The following is a 16,157-nucleotide window of genomic DNA, read 5'->3' as shown; positions in this document are numbered from 1 at the left end:
TGGGCAGAAGCTCTTTAGTTTAATTGCATCCCATTTGTCTATTTTGGCTTTTGTTGCCATTGCTTTTGGTGTTTTAGACATGAAGTCTTTGACCATGCCTATGTCGTTAATGGTATTGCCTAGGTTTTCTTCTAGGGTTTTTATGGTTTTAGGTCTTACATTTAGGTCTTTAAACCATCTTGAGTTAATTTTTGTATGAGGTGTAAGGAAGGGATCCAGTTTCAGCTTTTTACATATGGCTAGCGAGTTTTTGCAGTACCACTTATTAAATATGGAATCCTTTCCCCACTGATTGTTTTTGTCAGGTTTGTCAGAGATCAGGTGGTTGTAGATGTGTGGTGTTATTTCTGAGGCCTCTGTTCTATTCCATTGGTGTGTGTCTGTTTTGGTATCAGTACCATGCTGTTTTGGTTACTGTAGCCTTGTAGTATACTCTGAAGTCAGGTAGCGTGATGCTTCCAGCTTTGTTCTTTTTGCTTAGGATTGTCTTGGTTATGTGGATTCTTTTTTGGTTCCATATGAAATTTAAAGTAGCTTTTTCCAATTATGTGAAGAAAGTCAGTGGTAGCTTGATGGGGATAGCATTGAATCTATAAATTACCTTGGGCAGTATGGCCATTTTCATGATATTGATTCTTTCTATCCATGAGCATAGAGTGTTCTTCCATTTGTTTGTGTCCTCTCTTATTTCACTGAGCAATGGTTTGTAGTTCTCCTTGAAGAGGTCCTTCACATCCCTTGTAAGTTAGATTCCTAGGTATTTTATTCTCTTTGTAGTAATTGTGAATGGGAGTTTACTCATGATTTGACTCTCTATTTGTCTATTCTTGGTGTATAGAAATGCCTGTGCTTTTTGCACATTGATTTGTATCCTGGGATTTTGCTGAAGTGGCTTATCAGCTTAAAGAGATTTTGGGCTGAAAGGTTGGGGTTTTCTAAATTTACAATCATGTCATCTGCAAACAGGGACAATTTGACTTCCTCTTTTCCTAAATGAATATATTTATTTATTTCTCATTTCTGAATACCCTGGCCAGAACTTCCAATACTATGTTGAATAGGAGTGGTGAGAGAGGGCATCCTTGTCTTGTGCCAGTTTTCAGAGGGAATGCTTCCCATTTTTTCCCATTCAGTATGATATTGGCTGTGGGTTTGTCATAAATAGCTCTTATTATTTTGAGATATGTTCCATCAATACCTAGTTTATTGAGAATTTTTGCATAAAAGGCTGTTGAATTTTGTCCAAGGCCTTTTGTGCATCTATTGAGATAATCATGTGGTTTTTGTCGTTGGTGCTGTTTATGTGATGGATTACGTTTATTGATTTGCATATATTGAATGAGCCTTACATCCCAGAAATGAAGCCGATTTGATCATGGTGGATAAGCTTTTTGATGTGCTGCTGGATTTGATTTGCCAGTATTTTACTGAGGATTTTTCACATAGATGTTCATCAAGGATATTGAACAAAAATTCTCTTTTTTCTTGTGTCTCTGCCAGGCTTTGGTATCAGGATAATGTTGGCCTCATAAAATGAGTTAGGGAGGAGTCCCTCATTTTCTATTGAGTGGAATAGTTTCAGAAGGAATGGTACCAGCTCCTCTTTGTACCTCCGGTAGAATTCGGCTGTGAATCCATCTGGTCCTAGACTATTTTTCACTTGGTAGGCTATTAATTACTGCCTCAGTTTCGGAACCTATTAATGGTCTATTCAGAGATTCAACTTCTCCTTGTTTAGTCTTGGGAGAGTGTATGTGTACAGGAATTTATCCATTTCTTCTAGATTTTCTAGTTTATTTGCATAGAGGTATTTATAGTATTCTCTGGTGGTAGTTTGCATTTCTGTGGGATCAGTGGTGCTATCCCGTTTATCAATTTTTATTGTGTCTATTTGATTCTCCTTTCTTTTATTCTTTATTAATCTTGCTAACAGTCTATTTATTTTGTTCGTCTTTTCAAAAAACCAGCTCTTGGATTCATTGATGTTTTGAAAGGTTTTTTGTTTTGTTTTGTTTTTATCTCCTTCAGTTCTGCTCTGATCTTAGTTGTTTTTTGTCTTCAGCTAGCTTTTGAATTTGTTTGCTCTTGCTTCTCTAGTTATTTTAATTGTGATGTTAAGGTGTTGATTTTAAATCTTTGCTGCTTTCTCTTGTGGGCATTTAGTGCTATAAATTTCCCTGTACACACTGCTTTAAATGTGTCCCAGAGATTCTGGTACATTGTGTCTTTGTTCTCATTGTTTTCAAAGAACATCTTTATTTCTGCCATATTTTTGTTATTTACCCAGTAGTCATTCAGAAGAAGGTTGTTCAGTTTCCATGTAGTAGGGCAGTTTTTTTTCTTCTTTTTTTCGATACGAAGTTTCGCTCTTGTTGTCCAGACTGGAGTACAATAGCACAATCTCAGCTCACTGCAACCTCTGCCTCTTGGGTACAAGTGGTTCTCCTGCCTCAGCCTCCCAAGTAGCTGGGATTACAGGCACATGCCACCATGCCAAGGTAATTTTTGTATTTTTAATAGAGATGGGGTTTCTCCATGTTAGTCAGGCTGGTCTTGAACTTCTGACCTCGGGTGATCTGTCCACCTTGGCCTCCCAAAGTGCTGGGATTACAGGCGTGAGCCACTGCACCCGGCCAGTTGTGCAGTTTTGAGAGAGTTTCTTAACTGTGAGTTCTAATTTGATTGCACTGTGGTCTGAGAGACTGTTTGTTGTGATTTCTTTTCTTTTACATTTGCTGAGGAGTGTTTTACTTCCAATTATGTGGTCAATTTTAGAATAAGTGAGATGCGGTGATGTGAATAATGTATATTCCATTGATTTGGGGTGGAGAGCTCTGTAGATGTCTATTAGGTCCACTTGGTCCAGAGCTGAGTTCAAGTCCTGGATATCCTTGTTAATTTTATGTCTCCTTGATCTGTCTAATATTGACAGTCAGGTGTTAAAGTCTCCCATCATTATTGCGTGGGAGTCTAAGTCTCTTTGTAGGTATCTACGAACTTGCTTCATGAATCTGGTTGCTCTTGTATTAGGTGCATATATATTTAGGATAGTTAGCTCTTCTTGTTGAATTGATCCCTTTGCCATTATGTAATGGCCTTCTTTTTCTCTTTTGATCTTTGTTGGTTTAAAGTTTGTTTTATCAGAGACCGGGATTACAATGACTGCTTTTTTTGTTGTTGTTGTTTCCATTCACTGGGTAGATCTTCCTCTATCCCTTTCTTTTGAGCCTATGTGTGTCTTTGCACATGAGATGGGTCTCCTGAATACAGCACACTGATGTGTCTTGACTCTTTATCCAATTTGCCAGTCTGTGTCTTTTAATTGGGGGCATTTAGCCCATTTACATTTAAGGTTAATATTGTTATGTTTGAATTTGATCCTGTCATAATGATGCTAGCTGGTTATTTTGCCCGTTAATTGATGCAGTTTCTTCATAGCGCCAATGGTCTTTACACTTTGGCATGTTTGTGCAGTGGCTGGTACTGGTTGTTTCTTTCCATGTTTAGTGCTTCCTTCAGGAGTTCTTGTAAGGCAGACCTGGTGGTGACAAAATCCCTCAGCATTTGCTTGTCTGTAAAGGATTTTATTTCTCCTTCACTTATGAAGCTTAGTTTGGCAGGATATGAAATTCTGGGTTGAAAATTCTTTTGTTTAAGAATGTTGAATATTGGCCCCCACTGTCTTCTGGCTTATAGGGTTTCTGCAGAGAGATCTGCTGTTAGTCTGATAGGCTTCACTTTATGGGTAACCCAACCTTTCTCTCTGGCTGCCCTTAACATTTTTTGCTTCATTTCAATCTTGGTGAGTCTGATGATTACGTGTCTTGGGGTTTCCCTTCTCAAGGAGTATCTTTGTGGTATTCGCTGTATTTCCTGAATTTTAATCTTAGCCTGTCTTGCTAGGTTGGGGAAGTTCTCCTGGATGATATCCTGAAGAGTGTTTTCCAACTTGGTTCCATTCTCCCCATCACTTTCTGGCTCATCAATAAAACATATATTTGGTCTTTTCACATAGTCCCATTTTTCTTGGAGGCTTCATTCATTTCTTTTGACTCTTTTTTCTCTAATCTTCTCTTCTCTCTTTATTTCATTCATTTGATCTTCAGTCATTGATCTCTTTCTTCTGCTTGATTGAGTCAGCTATTGAAGCTTTTTTGTGCTTCCCCAAGTGCTCATACTGTGGTTTTCAGCTCCATCAGATCATTTAAGCTCTTCTCTACTCTAGTTATTCTAGTTAGCCATTTGTCTAATCCTTTTTCAAGGCTTTTAGCTTCCTCGTGATGGGTTAGAACATGTTCCTTTAGCTCAGAGAAGTTTGTTATTACTGACCTTCTGAAGCCTACTTCTTTCAACTCGCCAAACTCAGTCTTCGTCCAGTTTTGTTCTCTTGCTGTCGAGGAGTTGTGTTCCTTGTGGGAGAAGAAGCATTCTAGTTTTTGGAATTTTCAGCCTTTCTGCTCTGGTTTCTCCCCATCTTTGTGTTTTTATCTACCTTTGGTCTTTGATGTTGGTGACCTATGGATGGGGTTTTGGTGTGGATGTCCTTTCCGTTGATGTTGATGCTATTCCTTTCTGTTTGTTAATTTTCCTTCTACCAGATAGGCCATTCAGCTGCAGGTCTGTTGGAGTTTGCTGGAGGTCCACTCTAGACCCTGTTTGGAGTATCACCAGTGGAGGCTGCAGAACAGCAAATATTGCTGCCTGATCCTTCCTCTGGAAGCTTCTTCCCAAAGGGGCACCCACCTGTATGAGGTTTCTTTTGGCCCCCTACTAGGAGGTGTCTCCCAGTCAGGCTACAAGAGGGTCAGGGACCTACTAGAAGAGGCAGTCTGTCCATTATTAGAGCTCGAACGCCGTGCTGGGGAGAACCATTGCTCTCTTCAGAGCTTTCAGGCAGGGACATTTAAGTCTGCAGAAGCTGTCTGCTGCCTTTTGTTCAGATATGGCCTGCCCCCAGTGGTGGAATTTAGAGAGGCAGTAGGCCTTGCTGAGCTGTGGTGGGCTTCGCCCAGTTTGAGTTTCCCTGCTGCTTTGTTTGCACTGTGAGCATAGAACCACCTACTTAAGCCTCAGCAATGGCAGATGCCACTCCCCCCACCAAGCTCCAGCATCCCAGGTGAATCTCAAACTGCTGCACTAGCAGTGAGCAAGGCTCCATGGGCATGGGACCCACTGAGCAAGGCATGGGAGGGAATCTCCTGGTCTGCCATTTGCAAAGACCATGGGAAAAGCACACTATTTGGGCAGGAGTGTACTGTTCCTCCAGGTACAATCACTCATGACTTCCCTTGACTAGGAAAGGGAAATCCCCCAACCCCTTGTGCTTCCTGGGTGAGGCAGCACCCCACCCTGCTTCAGCTCACCCTCCCTGGGCTGCACCAACTGTCCAACCAGTCCCAGTGAGATGAACCAGTTACCTCAGTTGGAAATGCAGAAATTGCCCATCTTCTGCATCAATCTTGCTGGGAGTTGTAGGTTGGAGTTGTTCCTATTCGTCCATCTTGGAAGCGACCTATACAGAAGTTTTAATCTAAATAAAATACAAAGGATATCAGATTAAGGTGGTATATTAGATTTCACATTTTTAATAACTTGTCTTTTTGAAAGAGATGCCGTGTTTGACCCAAATTTTAAAAAGATTACCCACAGCACACCCCCTTCCCCCATGACACTGCCATGGTCTTCAGAGTGTTGGCAATAAGAAGCCTGAAGGCCTCACCCCCACCAAGACCCTACCCCTGCACCAACACTGCTGCCAGAGTGAAACTAGGCATGGAAAACAACTTATCTGCCCCATCCCTGAGCAGCCACTGCTGCTAATGTGAATGTGCACAGAGGGTGCACAGAGTCCTGCACCTACCAGATCCTGCCACATGCTAACACCACCACTGGTGGGAACAGGAGTAGTCCCAATGTGGTGAAGGGGCATCCCCCAGCCATACTGCCACCACTGCTGCTGTGAATGCTTGCATAGAGTCTGCTAGTGCCCTGCCACAGCTAATAAGTGTGTTCCCCACTGCGCTCTCACTGTAACTAATGACGGCATATGTGAATGAGGACAGATCAAGTTGTCACTACCCTATGAAGTGCTTTGGCTGGCAACATCTTTTTGAGTGTTGTGACCAGCAGTCTTGGAATACTTTGGCTCCTCCAGTGCAGCAAGGTCCTAACCTTGAGGCTCAAGAGAAAAAAGACAAGCCAATAAAAGTCCCCCAGAATTAGAGCATGCAGTTCAGAAGTCCTGAACCAAGCCTTGGCCCCCTAAAATCTTTCAGTAACAAAGCCAGTCGACTGAACCCACCTTATACCACAATCAAATCCCCAAGGTCATCAAATAGGATAAGGCAAAATTTAAAAAGCCCATCCAAAGGGGAGCAACTTCAAAGATTGAAGGGACATCAGCCCAGAAAGATGAAAAAGAACCAATGCAAGCACTCTGACAGGCGACCAAACTAGTTTTCCAGCAAGGGTTCTTAACCAGGTTGAGATGGGTGAAATGACATAAATAGAATTCAGAATATGGTTAGGCATAAAGATCATTGAGATTCAGGAGAATTGAAACCCAGTCTAAGAAAGGTAAGAATAACCATAAAATAATACAGGAACTGACAGACAAAATAGCCAGTATAGAAAAGTACATAACCAACCTGATGGAGCTGAAAAACACTCTATAAGAATTTCATAATGAAATCACAAGTATTAACAGTAGAATAGACCAAGCTGAGGAAAGAATCTCAAGCTTAAAGACTGGCTTTAAGATATAAGGCAGTGAGATAACAATAAAGAAAAAAAGAATGAGGCTGGGGGCAGTGGCTCATGTCTGTGATCCCAACACTTTGGGAGGCCAAATCAGGTGAATCACTTGATGTCAGTAGTTCAAGACCAGCCTGGCCAACATGGTGAAACCCCGTCGCTACTAAAAATGCAAAAAGTAGCCGGGTGTGGTGGTGCACACCTGTATTCCCAGCTATTTGGGAGGCTGAGGTGGGAGAATCACTTGAACCCTAGAGGTGTAGGTTGCAGTGGGCCGAGATTATGCCACTGCACCTCTAGCCTGGGTGACAAAGCAAGAAACTCTTTCTCAAAAAAAAAAAAAAAAGGAAAGAAAAGAAAAAGAAAAAAATGAAATGGAAAGAATAAACAAAACCTCCAAGAAATATGGGATTATGCAAAAGGACTGAATCTATGACTCACTGGGTCTCTGAAATAGATGAGAAGAATGGAAACAACTCAGAAAACAAATTTCAGGATATCATCCATGAGAACTTCCTCAACCTAGCTAGAAAGTCCAACATTCAAATTCAGAAAGTGTAGAGAACCCTGCAAAATACTTCACAAGAAGATCATACCCAAGACACATAATTATCAGATGCTCCAAGGTCAAAATGAAAGAGAAATATTAAAGGCAGCTAGAGAGAAAGGACAAGTCATCTACAATGGGAAGCCCATCACACTAACTGCAGACATCTCTACAGAAACCCTGTAAGCCAGAAGAGATTGAGGGCCTATATTCAACATTCTTAAAGAAAAGAAATTTCATCCAAGAATTTTATATCTAACTAAACTAAGCCTCATAAGTGAAGGAGAATAAAATCCTTTTCAGAGAACCAAATGCTAAGGAAATTCATTACCACCAGACCTGCTTTACAAGAGACTCTTAAAGAAGTACTAAATATGTGTAGGTGGCTGCCAAGGTGGCTGAATAAGAACATCACCAGTCTGCAGCTCCCAGTGAGATCAACACAGAAGGTGGGAGATTTCTGCATTTCCAACTGAGGTACCCAGCTCATCTCATTGGGACTGGTTAGACAGTGCGTGCAGCCCATGGAGAGTGAGCTGAAGCAGGGTGGGGCTTCACCTCACCCAGGAAGTGCAAGAGGTTAGGGAACTCCCTCCCTTAGCCAAGAGAAGCCATGAGGGACTGTGCCATGAGGGATGATGCATTCTGGTTCAGATACTATGCTTTTCCCATGGTCTTCACAACCCACAGACCAGGAGATTGCCTCGGGTTCCAACACCACCAGGGTCCTGGGTTTCAAGCACTAAACTTGGCAGCCATTTGGGCTGACACCGAGCTAGCCACAGGAGTTTTTTTTCATAACCCAGTGGCTCCTGGAATGCCAATGAGACAGAACTGTTCACTCCCCTGGAAAGGGGGTGGAAGCCAGGGAGCCAGGTCGTCTACCTCAGTGGGTCCTACCCCCATGGAGCCAGCAAGCTAAGATCCACTGGCTTGAAATTCTTGCTGCCAGCACAGCAGTCTGAAGTAAACCTAGGATGCTCGAGCTTGGTGAGGGGAGAGGTGTCTGCCATTTCTGAGGCTTGAGTAGGAGGTTTTCCCCTCACAGTGTAAACAAAGGCGCCAGGAAGTTCAACATCAAAAAAGACATCTCCCCATCTGAAAGTCACCAACATCAAAGACCAAAAGTAGATAAATCCATGAAGATGAGGGGAAAAAAACAGCCCAAAAAGTATGAAAATTCCAAAACCAGAACATCTTCTTCTCCTCCAAAGGATCACAACTCCTCACCAACAAAGGAACAAAATTGGATGGAGAATGAGTTTGATGAATTGACAGAAGTAGGCTTCATAAGGTGGGTAATAACACACTCCTCAGAGCTAAAGGAGCATGTCCTAACCCAATGCAAGGAAGCTAAGAATCTTGAAAAAAGGTTAGAGGAATTGCTAACTAGAATAACCAGTTTAGAGAAGAACATAAATGACCTGATGGAGCTGAAAAACATAGCATGAAAACTTTGGGAAGCATACACAATTATCAATAGCTGAATCAATCAAGCCAAAGAAGGGATATCAGAAATTGAAGATCAACTTAATGAAATAAAGCGTGAAGACAAGATTAGAGAAAAAAGAATGAAAAGAAACAAACAAAGCCTCCAAGAAATATGGGACATGTGAAAAGATGAAATCTACATTTGATTGGTGTACCTGAAAGTGACAGGGGAATGGAACCAAGCTGGGAAACACTCTTCAGGATATTATCCAGGAGAACTTCCCCAACCTAGCAAGACAGGCCAGCATTTAAAATACAGAGAACACCACAAAGATACTCCTCATGAAGGGAAACACTGAGACACATAATCGTCAGATTCACCAAGATTGAAATGAATGAAAAAATGTTAAGGGCAGCCAGAGAGAAAGGTTGGGTTACCCACAAAGTGAAGCCCATCAGACTAACAGTGAATCTCTTGGCAGAAGCCCTACAAGCCACAAGAGAGTGAGGACCGATATTCAACATTCTTAAAGAAAAGAATTTTCAATCCAGAATGTCATATCCAGCCAAACTAAGCTTCATAAGCGAAGGGGAAATAAATTCCTTTACAGATAAGCAAATGCCACCAGGCCTGCCATACAAGAGCTCCTCCTGAAGGAAGCACTAAATATGAAAAGGAAAAACAAGTTTCGCCACTGCAAAAACATACCAAATTCTAAAGTCCATCAACACTAAGAAGAAACTGCATCAACTAACGGGCAATAAACCAGCTAGCGTCATAATGACAGGTTCAAATTCACACATAACAATATTAACCTTCAATGTATATGTGCTAAATGCCTCAGTTAAAAGATACAGACTGGCAAATTGGATAAAGGGTCAAGATCCATCAGTGTGCTGTATTCAGGAGACCCATCTCATGTGCAAAGACACACATAGGCTCAAAATAAAGGGATGGAGGAAGATCTACCAAGCAAATGGAAAGCAAAAAAAAGGAGGCGTTGCAATCCTGGTCTCTGATAAAAGAGACTTTTAACCAACAAAGATCAAAAGAGAAAAAGAAGGCCATTACATAACGGTAAATGGATCAATTCAACAAGAAGAGCTAACTATCCTAAAAATATATGCAACCGGTTCAGGAGCACCCAGATTCATTATGCAAGTTCTTAGAGACCTACAACGAGACTTAGACCCTCACACCATGTTAGTGGGAGACTTTAACACCCCACTGTCAATATTAGACAGATCAACAAAACAGAAAATTAACAAGGATATTCAGGACTTGAACTCAGCTCTGTACCAAGCAGACCTAATAGACATCTACAGGACTCTCCACCCCAAATGAACAGAATATACACTATTCACATCACCACATCTCACTTATTCTAAAATTGACCACATAATTGGAAGTAAAACACACCTTGGCAACTGAAAAAGAATGGAAATCATAAGCAACAGTCTCTCAGACCACAGTGCAATCAAATTAGAACTCAGGGTTAAGAAACTCACTCAAAACCACACAACTACAAGGAAACAGAACAATGTGCTCCTGATGACCACTGGGTAAATAATGAAATTAAGGCAGAAAAAATTAAGTTTTTTGAAACAAATCAGAACAAAGACACAATGTACCAGAATCTCTGGGACACATTTAAAGCTGTGTTTAGAGGAAAATTTATAGCACTAAATGCCCACAGGAGAAAGTGGGAAAGATCTAAAGTTGACACTCTAACATCACAATTAAAAGAACTAGAGAAGCAAGAGCAAACAAATTAAAAAGCTAGCAGAAGACAAGAAATAACTAAAATCAGAGCAGAACTGAAGGAGATAGAGACACAAAAAAATCCTTCAAAAAATCATTAAATCCAGCAGCTGGTTTTTTGTAAAGATTAACAAAATAGATAGACTGCTAGCCAGGCTAATAAAGAAGAAAAGAGAGAAGAATCAAATAGACACAATAAAAAATGATAAAGGGGATAGCACCACTGATCCCACAGAAATACAAACTACCATCAGAGAATATTATAAGGGGACCCACCTCTACTCAAATAAACTAGAAAATCCAGAAGAAATGGATAAATTCCTAGACACATACACCCTCCCAAGACTAAACCAGGAAGAAGCCAAATCCCTGAATAGACCAATAACAAGTTCTGAAATTGAGGCAATAATGAATAGCCTACCACCAAAAAAATTCCAGGACCAGATGGGTTCACAGCCAAATTCTACCAGAGCTACAAAGAGGGGCTTGTACCATTCCTTCTGAAACTATTCCCAACAATAGAAAAAGAGGGACTCCTCCCTAACTCATTTTATGAGGCCAGCATCATTCTAATACCAAAACTTGCCAGAGACACAATAGAAAAAGAAAATTTCAGGCCAATATCCCTGATGAACATTGATGTGAAAATCCTCAGTATAATACTGGCAAACTGAATCCAGCAGCACATCAAAAATCTTATCCACCATGATCAAGTCACCTAGAGCCAGACATTATAAAAGAAACTATTTGACCCAGCAATCCCATTCCTCGGTGTAAGCCCAAAGGATTATTAATCATTTACTATAAAGACATATGCACATATATGTTTATTGTGGCACTATTCACAATAGCAAAGACTTGGAACCCACCAAAATGGTCATCAGTGATAGACTGGATAAAGAAAATGTGGCACATATATACCATGGAATACTATGCAGCCATAAAAAAGGATGAGTTCATGTCCTTTGCACAGAGACATCGATGAAGCTGGAAACCATCATTCTCAGCAAACTAACACAGGAACAGAAAATCAAACACTGCATGTTCTCACTCATAAGTGGGAGTTGAACAATGAGGACATATGGGCACACAGAGGGGAATATCACACACCAGGGCCTTTTGGGGAGTGGGTGGCTAGGGAAGGGATAGCATTTGGAGAAATACCTAAGGTAGATGATGGGTTGATGGGTGCAGCAAACCACCATGGCACACCTATGTTGCAAACCTGCACATTCTGCACATGTATCCCAGAACATAAAGTATAATAAGAAAAAAAGAGAAATACTAAATATGGAAAGAAAAGACAGTAAACAGCCACTACAAAAACACACCTTACACAGGGTAGTAACACTATATATAAAGCAATCACACAAACAAGTTGGCATAATAAACAACTAAAATCATGGTGATAGGATCAAACCCACACATAGCAATCCTGACTTTGAATGTAATCAAACTAAATGTCCCAATTAAAAGGGACAGAGTGGCAACCTGCAGAAAGAAGCAAGACCCAATGATATGCTTTCTTCATAAGACCCATCTCACATGCAAGGACACCCATAGGCTCAAAATAAAGGTATGGAGACACATCTACCAAGCAAATGGAAAACAGAAGTGAGCAGGCGATGCCATCCTAGTTTCTGGCAAAACAGACTTTAAACCAACAAAGGCCATAGAGACAAAGAATGGCATTCCATAATCGTAAAGGATTCAGTTCAACAAAACACCTAAGTATTATAAATATATATGCATCTAACACAGGAGCACCATATTCATAAAGAAAGTTTTTAGGGACCCTCAAAAAGACTTCAACTCCCACACTATAATAGTGGAAGACTTCAACTCCCATTGACAGTATTAGACAGATCTTTGAGGCAGAAAATTAACAAAAACATTCAAGACCTGAAGTCAACATTGGACCAAATGGACCTGATAGACAGCTACAGAACTTTTCACCTCAAAACAACAGAATATATATATTCTTCTCATCTCCACATGGCAGATACGCTAAAATAGACCACAAAATCAGACACAAAACAATCCTCAGCAAAAGCAAAAGAACTGAAATCATACTAACCACTCTCTTGAACCATAGCTCAATACAAATAGAATTCAAGACTAGAAAATTGCTCAAAACCATACAATTACATGGAAATTAAACAATCTGCTCCGGAATAACTTTTGAGAAAATAATAAAATTAAGGCTGAGATAAAAAAGTTATTTGAAACTAATGAGAACAAAGGTACAGCATACCAAAATCTATGGGACACAGATACTACTCAACTGGGTACAGATCTCAATGTCCACTGAAATTGAACTTAACCCTACTACTATGTTCTGACAGTTGTGCAGTAGCGCTGAGATACTTAGAGCATATTGCTCATTTCTTAAACCAAATAACTGAGGTGGGGTTAAGACTTTCTTCCATAAAAATTGTAAAAGAAACCATCTGCTCAACACCTGCATGCATGAAATTATGACGTTATCAAGTTGAAAGAAAAAGAGACAAGGTCCCAATGTGGTGGATAGGAACTAAGTTAAACCTATCACTAGCAAGGTCACTAAAGTGGTAAGTTCTCTAATGTTGCTGAGGAGAAAGAATGATAAGGCACCATTATACGATTTGTTTCTGGACTGGGTGTGAAGGACAGCAAATAAAGTCAAATAAACAACATGACTACTAGATAGAAAGAGAATTTCAAGCCATATACGTGTGTGTGTGTGTTTATACACACACAGTACATAGATAGATAGATAGATAGATAGATAGATAGATAGATAGATAGGATAGTGGATATAGATACAGATACAGGCATACCTCGGACAATAAAGTATTCCTCTCTACAATGTTAACTATTATAGGCATCATTTACATTTTTATGCATATATCTGATACTACAATTGTTATTACTAGATATCACAAGAGAAAGAAAATATAACTGAACATTTAGAGAAAAATTGACAGTAGAATCAGATCACAGGTGATCCATACATTAAACTTATAATGCAAGTAATTGAGAATAAATATAGTGAATATATTCAGTAAAATAGAGGAAAAGATGGACATAATAGCTAAAGAGATGGATAACATCAATTAGATTTAAAAAATCAAATATATTCTAGAAATAAAATATGCTATCTAAAATTAATAATTTGATAAAATAGCTTAACAGTAGATTCCATACAGCACAAGATAACAGGGAAGACAAACTAAAGCTAAAGAGAAAAAGTCGTTTTTTAAAAATGTAGAACAGAGCATAAGAGGCCTATGGAATGCTAAGCAGCAAAGCAATTCCTGAGAAGCAGTGAGTATGAAGCTGCTATGTTAATTTGTCACTCTTCCGAAGATTCAGCTTCTAAACAAATAATAAGCCCATATAGATTTAGATAATTTATTACTAACACAGATAGCATAAGCAAGATCAATATATTGTCAGCTTCTCATGTCCCTTGTTCCGCAGAATAACTCTGAAGTGAAAGAGGCAGATGAAAAATAACATAAGCAATGGGTTGCTCTGCAAGACAGAGCAAATTGTAAGTTGTGGGTGAGTGATTTTATAGTCTCCACCTATATCTAAATGCATGCAAAGTGTAAAATACCATGGCTCACCGGACCCATGATTGTAGATGGTTAACTATTGTGTGAAAATTAGTAAGGCACTTGAAAAATGACCTTCTGATAGTTCCTCACAAGACTGCGTATCTTTCTGTGTTCCAGGAAGGCTCACATGATATTTTGCCAAGAGTTGGGTCAGACTGTGCTCCTCTCTCTGTCTCCTGTGGGTCATGTAAAGTTGCCAGGGAAAGAGGATGTAACTGTTCTCCTTGGAAGAACTCAAGGAAAATTTCTTACTTACTAGCAACTGGAGTTCCAGAGACAGAGGACAGGGATAAAGAGGAAAAAATGATACTATGTGTGTTATTAGCTGAGGATTTCCCAAAATTGTTGTAAGCCATCAATCGTCAGACTGAAGAAGCCCTGTAAATCCCAAACATGAAAATATACATAAGAAAGCACAAAAGCTTATTATAGTCAAAATGATGCAAACTGAATATGAAATATGAAAATTTCTCTTCAGATATAAAGAGAAAATATTAAAAGAAAACAGAGGGAAAAACTTGTTTTTTTCAGAAAGCACCCAAAAAACCTGACAGTCAACTTCACACAAACAGAAGCCAGAAGACAATTGACTGCCAAAGTGCTAGAAGAAAATCACTGCTAATGTAAAATTACATTCCAGAGAAAATACGATATACAAAATTCATAAAATAAATATTCAGAGAATCTATTACGGCATGCTTGCACTGAACGTTTTTATAGAAAAATCTAGGTGACATTCTTCAGATAGAAATAAAATGATAACACAAAGAAATATAGAAATCCAGGAAGGAGCAAAAATCAATCAAAAGGGTAAATAAATAGCCCATTATATTGGCTGTGAAAAAATTAAAAATAACTTCTTAAGGACATTAAATATATGAAGAATTAAAAGGCATAAGAACAATAATATGTCTTTTAAGATTCTAGTATTTTCAGGGATACAGCAAAGTAAATATTTATATTACTATAGTGTGTCAACAGTGCATATAATCTTTAGTGTAGCCACCAAAATAACAGTACAAATGTATAATTAGGATAGAATTAATTAAAGATGAAATAACCAAAACGAGTGTAATTACATATCAGGAACTGTGAAAGAGAAAAGATCTGGCATAACTGAATTGTGGGAAAATATATTCAATTATAAATGCTCTAAATAACTTTAACATCTATTGGAATAAAAATAAAACCCAATTAAGAGCACAAATCCTGTAAAGGATATAGTAAAAGAAAGAATTTTTGAAATGGAACATATATCCAAGAACACTTCACTTTGAAATAATTATTAAATAAGTAAAAGAGATGCTAAAAATTACTTGATTAAGCATGTAGCAGCTGCAAAATACTAAAATAAAGGAATTGGAAAACAATAATACTTGATAATTAATATTTAACACTTGATCACGTTTTCAATATTATTTGAATTATTCAAAGTGAAAAAGTATGACCTTAGATGTCATAATATATGCCGTGTGTGTGTTTATGGATGTGTATATGTATGTGTGTGTATATAAATGTATACATGTTTGTGAGTGTATGTGCATATACACACACCTATCATATGTGTATATATATATGTGTACATAAAACATCAGCATATGAATTATACAGCAAAATAAAATGTAACATCTACCAGAAAAAAAAAGACAAATTACCTAAAATGAATGACATAAACTGAGAGGAATTTTCTTATAAGGATCAATAAAAACCAATAAAAATAAAATAATAAAGTATATTCAACATGATGCATAAATTTCATACATTATGAATATACTTTACAAAATAACATATTCATATTACTTATTACAATATAATAAAACATCATGTTGCCACTTGCTATTTTAAGAAGCCATTGAATCTAATTTTGCAAATATTAAACGTAGAAGAGTATATTAGAATGAGTTCAATGCAGTATTCAAAGTGCATATACTCTGTGTATAGTTAACAATTCTACTTTTACACAAATAAAATAATTGTATAAAAGCATGCACAAGAATGATATCTGTCAGGCTGGAGGCTTGGTTACTTTTAACAGATGGAAAAAAGAAACTTGAAATGTGTC

Source organism: Pan paniscus, chromosome 3 (assembly GCF_029289425.2).
Source record: "Pan paniscus chromosome 3, NHGRI_mPanPan1-v2.0_pri, whole genome shotgun sequence".
NCBI lineage: Eukaryota > Metazoa > Chordata > Mammalia > Primates > Hominidae > Pan > Pan paniscus.
Note: the sequence above shows the minus strand (reverse complement) of the source record.